At 38.5% G+C, this 6319-nt stretch overlaps 4 protein-coding genes across 10 annotated transcripts in view; 2 read left to right on the top strand and 2 right to left on the bottom strand.

The window, feature by feature from the left end:
* The window catches only part of LOC115435617 (aldehyde dehydrogenase, mitochondrial-like), a 534672-nt gene that overhangs the window by 295082 nt on the left and 233271 nt on the right, over window positions 1–6319 (bottom strand). The window lies entirely within an intron of this gene.
* LOC115435619 (zinc finger protein 664-like) overlaps window positions 1–6319 on the top strand; it is a 493117-nt gene that overhangs the window by 289086 nt on the left and 197712 nt on the right. The window lies entirely within an intron of this gene.
* LOC115435629 (zinc finger protein 239-like) overlaps window positions 1–6319 on the bottom strand; it is a 72205-nt gene that overhangs the window by 8896 nt on the left and 56990 nt on the right. The window contains exon 1 of one of the 3 annotated variants that reach the window (XM_030158171.1): window positions 137–220. The exons of the other annotated variants lie outside the window; for them this stretch is intronic. The gene's annotated coding sequence lies outside the window, so the exon portion shown is untranslated. Of the gene's footprint in view, window positions 1–136; window positions 221–6319 lie in introns of those variants that run through there. 3 annotated transcript variants of the gene reach the window in all.
* LOC115435635 (zinc finger protein 239-like) overlaps window positions 5654–6319 on the top strand; it is a 37463-nt gene continuing 36797 nt past the window's right edge. Inside the window, exon 1 of one of the 4 annotated variants that reach the window (XM_030158196.1) lies at window positions 5654–5991. The gene's annotated coding sequence lies outside the window, so the exon portion shown is untranslated. Of the gene's footprint in view, window positions 5996–6033; window positions 6051–6319 lie in introns of those variants that run through there. The other 3 variants (XM_030158197.1, XM_030158189.1, XM_030158198.1) reach the window with 3 other exon arrangements.

Below are 6319 nucleotides of genomic sequence, written 5' to 3'. Positions count from 1 at the left end.
CGAGTTAGCATGCTAATTAGCATATTTATCGCTACTCTCCGAACAGTTCTACGCCGTCCGAACTTGAAGTTACTGCTCGTCGGTTGTCTCTTTTACATCCGTTTTCAACTCATCTGTTTCCTGACGTCTGACTTACTTTTATCTGTTCAGTTCTATTTTGTCCTCTTCAGCATCCACACAAACCATGCTTCAGTCGAGGCGAGCACGCAGAGATCGGTACTAGCGTAAGATGCCCACTCCTATCAGTTTTTTCCACACCAAAACAGTGCGTAAAAACTGCCTCCTGAATTAAAGGGACAGTAACACATATACAGTTTTGATCTCACTGAAGTTTAGGAGAAGATGTTTTCACTTCTTCTTCCTTGTCATAGAAAAATATTCATAAATTTAAATAAAAAACATTTAGAAGACAAACATAAGCCCTTTATGTCGACAGGAGTGGGGTTTTTTGTTGATGTATTGGCATTCAGTGTTAAGGTACACTGTTACCGACTATGTGTGAGTGTAAACCAGAGTGACATTCTCCTTAAACACAAAGCTCACAGCTGCCAAAAAAGAGCTGGATCTAAGGAGGGTGTTTTGTGTTTTTAATGGACTCTGTGGGGAAAAGTAAGGTGAAGCCAGAACAGTGCACTCTAGAGCTGAAACGATGAATTTTAATTTTTCTCCTGCTGTTTTAGGATGTGCAAATAAATAAAAACTTAATCAACTCGAATCAATTAAAGAAAGTATTTGATTTCAGTTTTCCTGAATGAAAGCTTAATTTCCTTAATTTCACTGCCTTTAAACATTGGTTCCACTGTTGTGTTTCACAGACTCTTACTGTGACGCACACGACGCCAGGATCAACACAAACAACATGGAGGACAGAAAGGCAGAAAATGTCGATATGTTGACTTTTCTACATCGGAACCATCATTTGCTCCTTTTTTACGTATCCTTTTACTTTTATAATTTTTGTGGCTGTTGTTTCAACTGGTTCTGGAATAAAGGATACATTGTTTGTCATTTTCAAACATGTTTTTTTATGTTTTTTCCTTTTTTTTGCTTATTCAAATAATCGTTTTATTGAATCAAAGGAAATAATTGATCATAAAAAATAATGGAGAGGTGGAGCTCTAGTGCAGACTAAGGTTATATTAAGTAAAAATCAAATTAAAGTGCACTGTTGGAATAGAATAGACTAGAATAGAATAGACTAGACTAGACTAGAATAGAATAGAATAGAATAGAATAGAATAGAATAGAATAGAATAGAATAGAATTCTTCAGTTCTACTAGTTATTAGAACTGAAGTCTCAGAGACAAAACATTTTCAAAAGAGCTAAACCAGTCCAGTTTCATAAGAGGTCGTATCCACCAGTTCTTTCTTTTTCCACTTTTTTTTTTTTTTTTTTTACTTTATTTTTCTTATTTTACTACAAACATGGTTAAACATGTATAACACAAACAGCATGATCAGGGAGTCACAACTTGCATAGGAAAAATAATAAATGAATACTTAAATAAACATGTATTCTCACACAGTGTAAATGTGTATGTATGTAAGTTACACCTGCTTAAGCACGTTTAAGCAGGTAGCGTTTTTGAAGTTACTGAGCTAAGAAGAGGGTCCACTTTTTCCAGTGTCCTTCTCCTACATCCTTTTGGAGCCTCAGATTATAAGTGGTCTGCTCCATATGATGTAACTAATTCAGAATATTTATAAAGGTGTCCACAGAAGGGTCGTATTTTTGAAGCCAGCATGTCGTTATAGCTTTCTTGCTGGTTGCCTTAAAAATCTTTAGTAAATAAGTATCATTCTTGTTTAAGTCTCCTGGTGGAAGTCCAAGGTATAGTGTGGGTAAAGACATATTAACCTCAAAGCCTAGTGCTTTAGAGATTATTTTGGACACTTCCTCCCAAAACAGCCTGATAAAGGGACAAGACCAAAATATATGAGCGTGGTCCACCATTATTCTACTGTACCTCCAGCATGACAGTGGGGTCCCCATCTGTCTAAATTTTTGTTTAGGGGTTATGAAATAACAAGTAATGTTTTTCCAGCAAAAGTCTCTCCAAGTTAATGAGTTTGTGGAGGAGATTTGTGTTTCCCATATTGTGTTCCACATTTCCTCTGTTATTTCTATATTCTTCTCTTTCTTCCACTTTTGTTTGTTCAGAGCTGAGATACCTGAGTATAGCTTGCTTATGATGCCCTTGTTATTCCCTGATCTATAAGCTTTAGTAAAGACTCTAGTGAGTGCTGATGGTTCAGTTGAACTTGGTCCTTTTATCTCCTTCCAGAAGAAACTGTGGAGCTGGAGACAGCGGTAGAAATCTGTTCTGTCTAAGTCAGTGTTTCCCAGCCTTTTTTGGCTCTTGACCCCATTTTAACACAAATTTCTGGTGACCCCAGACATTAAAAACTGGAAACTTTTTTTTTTTTTTTGCTAAATTTAATTTGTTTTTGATCATGTAATAGTTTGCTATACTATGTTTCAAATAAACATTAATTTACACAAATTTAGTTTATATAATATATTGTACTATGGACGGAGGCAGAAAAGCCAGGTGTAGATTACTGCACAAAGTGAGAATTTTTATTTTTCTTGGTCAGAAAATGTACAGTCAGTCCAGCTTGGATTTACAAAGCTGTCAATTAATACTGAACAAACAATAATTCAAACTATGAATTATGAAAGAGCTGCAGCATCTGAGACCGACCACAATGAACATTTGAAAGATAAACAGTACCACAATGCTTCAGTTTCAGCTTCAGAGTTTGTCATGCCATTTATGTCTTGTCATTGTCCCTCTCAACTCACCATATATTTTTTATTAGTTAGTTGGGGTAATTTTTTTTTTATAAATTACTGGAAATTTCAGGCAACCCCATTTGAATTCTAGGAGACCCTGTGTGGGGTCCCAACCCCAAAGTTGAAAAACACTGGTCTTAATTGTATATCTGGCATAGGTTTAGAAAACTGTTCATCTCCCAATCAGACACAGTTTTACACATTGCTGTAATGCCAAGCTCAGACCATTGCTTGTATCTAGAGTCATGGAGTGCTGGTTTAAAGTTTGGGCCAAATGCTGGCCAACTAATTCGTTTAATCCCCCTTTTTGAATTTGAAATTTCTTGATCACTTCCCTCCACACTTTTAGTGACATATTAATCCATGGGTTTGACCTCAGTTCCAGCTCCTCTTCCCTTCCAGGGCAGCCAACAAGTGTATCCACTAGTTCTAGTGTTAAAGTGCATTTCTGTCAGCTCCGTCTGAGTGAGGCTCCCAGTCAACAGCCCCTCACCCAAAAAGCTTACAATGAACAAAACCATCTCTAACAAGGGCCTTTTGCATTTTTTGCAGCCACAAAAACGGAGGGGGAAGCAAGTGGAATTCAGCAGGTTTCCATTTGCATCTTCACCACCAGATATGATTAAGTAACACACATTGAACTTTCAAAATAACTCAACATTCCCATCAACAGAACTCAGTTTTGATTGAATTCTGTGGTGCAAAGTTGTTTGTTTATTCCAATGTGCAATGTTTATTTTCTTGCTGTTGGTAATTTAGTTCTCTTACTGCTGCTTATCATTATTGTTATTATCATTATCACTTACTTACTTATAGTACTTGTATATTGTTGTTATGATTACTTTAAATAATAATATTGTACATTCATTTTGTTCTGTAACATCTCAAAGTGAATTTACTCTTCAACCCATCTCCACCACTGAAATCCAGAAAGCTCTAAAAGCCATTGTTACAGAAATATTATATTAGACTTTTGTAAATACCTGGTGTCCAGAGCACGAGTCATTGATGGGTCGTGGTGACATCTCCTGAAAGATTAATACCCAGGATATGTCTAGGATTTCTTCTCTATCTGCATGTTTTCTGTCTCATGGCACCAGTTCAGGGCCAGAGCGGCCAGTTGCCCTTGGGGAGATCAGGCCATAGGGTAGGTGGGAGAAGAGTACAAATGCGGTCACTGAACCCATGCATTACCGTGTTTGGATACCTAAGCCAATGATGAACTTGATCAACATCATTATGTTTGGACACTTGGACCAATGGTTTTATTATCCATATTCCTTATAGGTTAATTGGTTAATCTAAATCGCCCATAGGTGTGAATGTGAGAGCGATTGTTTGTCTCTATGTGTCAGCCCTGTGATGAACTGGCGAAATGTCCAGGGTGTACCCCGCCTTCGCCCGTAAGTAGCTGGGATAGGCTCCAAGCGACCCCCGTGACCCTAGTGAGGATAAAGCAGGTTCAGAAAATGAATGAATGAATATTCCTTCATAAGATCTTAGACTTCCTGGTGTTAGTCAGTCAACTGCTGCATCTTGCTGTATGTACTTGACTCAGGGCTGACCGCATAGGCCATATAGGGAGCCACCCAGGATGCAGCCTGCCAGAGGGGGCGCCGGTGGAAAAGAATGGGAGAAAAGAAGGAAAAAAAACAAGAAGGAAAGTAATAATTTCTTATGTTCTGTCTTAACAATAAAGAATTAGTAAATTAACACCCCCCCCCTCAGTTTTTCCCCAAGTAACCTCTCCCTGACCTACAGAGCGTACGGGTGAGTCACGTGACGGGTTTGTTTGTGAGTGAGAGAGACAGTCTGCTGAGCCTAAGCTGGTTTGTAAAATGTAAAATTACTGTTGTAAGACTGCAGCCTATGATAAGGGATTATCTCATCCTATCCTAACTTATTTTATTTGATTAGATTGATCAAGTGTTATCTGGTTATTTACTGCAGACCTAGTTTATATGTTTCGGTCTGGTTTACTGTTGTTGAGCTGGTTTATATAGCCAATCCAACTTTATTTATAAAGCACTTTAAAACAACCACAGTGGACCAAAGTGCTGTACAGAAGAATAAAAGCACAATACAAATTATATGTGGTTTTATTATATGTATATATATATATATATATATATATATATATATATATATATATATGTGTGTGTGTGTGTGTGTGTGTGTGTGTGTGTGTGTGTGTGTGTGTGTGTGTGTGTTTCTATCTGGTTTACTGCTGGCTGCTTTGTGCATCTCCTCTGACATAACACATCAGATATTGTGCTGCTGAAATTTGATTACCAGTAGGGACAAATAATACTGAAATCATAATTATTGTTAAAACATTGTTGAGCATGTGTAACTTTAATGCAATGTCTTTTTTTTTTTTTTTTTTTTTTTTAGTAATGCATAACTACAACTAGATATTTGATGTTATGTTGGGGGGCTGGAACTGGCCCTGGTTATAAGCGTAATTTGTAAAGGAAATTGCTAAGAATCATTTGCCTTTTCCTGTGATCTCTATTAACCCTTTAACTCCTGAGGCATTATCTCAGTGGAAGGAGCTGGAGAAATCTCATAAAAGCTTCTGTGCGTATGTGTGTATTCTTCATGCCTGGTCTTCTGAGTTGGTGTGCTGTTTTGTGTTTCAAAGCCAAAGGTGTTTTTGAGGCTGAAAAAAATTGCGCTGAAAAGCTCCATTTTTTAATATTGGATTTAACAGAGATCCTCTGAAGTGGTGGAAGCAGGCTGGAATCCACTCCGCCATTTCCACTCCACTCAGAGCCGGGTCTGAACAGCCTGGATCTGTTCCGCATTTTCTATCCAGCCTGGAGCGGGTCAGTCTCGCGATGTGCAGCAACGTTTACGTGTCCCTAACCCTAGAGTCCGTTAGAGCAGAGGAATGTAATGGGGTCTAGTGTGACAGGTTGTGTGTAAATAAAGTTTCTCCGTGACCCTCTATGGATGTAACGAGGTCTGCGTAGGAGCCCGTATTGTTTTATGGTGGATATACATGATGGAATGGAGCGAGTGTTGAGTTTGAGCAGTTGTGAGACGGAGTAGTTGAACATTGAACGCACCATTAGTCCGGAGATAGCCACAGCCAGCAGTCCCACAGGCAGGTGGAGGAGAGTCACAGCAGAGTCAAGTGTTCCACAGTCCGACTGGATAGGACAGCACAGGAGAAAACTGTCCAAGGAGGGTGAGTGAGTGAGTGAGTGAGTGGGAAACCGGCAATGGAGAAGAGAAACAGAGGCAGAGGTTAGCATTATGGAGCTGCTAGCGCTCACAGCTAGTTTTAATTTCATTTCATTTTATTTCTTCAACTTTATTAATCAGATTTTGGCATTTTATTCAAAAGATTTCCACAGAGAAATACTATTTTCCAGACTGAGCATTTACAGCATATTTGTGTCAGTGTTGGGCAGTAGCTACAGCCCCACTACTTCCTGAACTTCAGACAGCTCCTTTATTTCCTGTCTGTCATTATTGATTATTGGACGCACTGATTAATCCAGGTGTGTCTGTTA

The sequence above is a fragment of the Sphaeramia orbicularis genome, chromosome 16 (genome assembly GCF_902148855.1).
Source record: "Sphaeramia orbicularis chromosome 16, fSphaOr1.1, whole genome shotgun sequence".
Taxonomy (NCBI): Eukaryota; Metazoa; Chordata; class Actinopteri; order Kurtiformes; family Apogonidae; genus Sphaeramia; species Sphaeramia orbicularis.
Note: the sequence above shows the minus strand (reverse complement) of the source record. Positions and strands in the feature narration are given on the sequence as shown.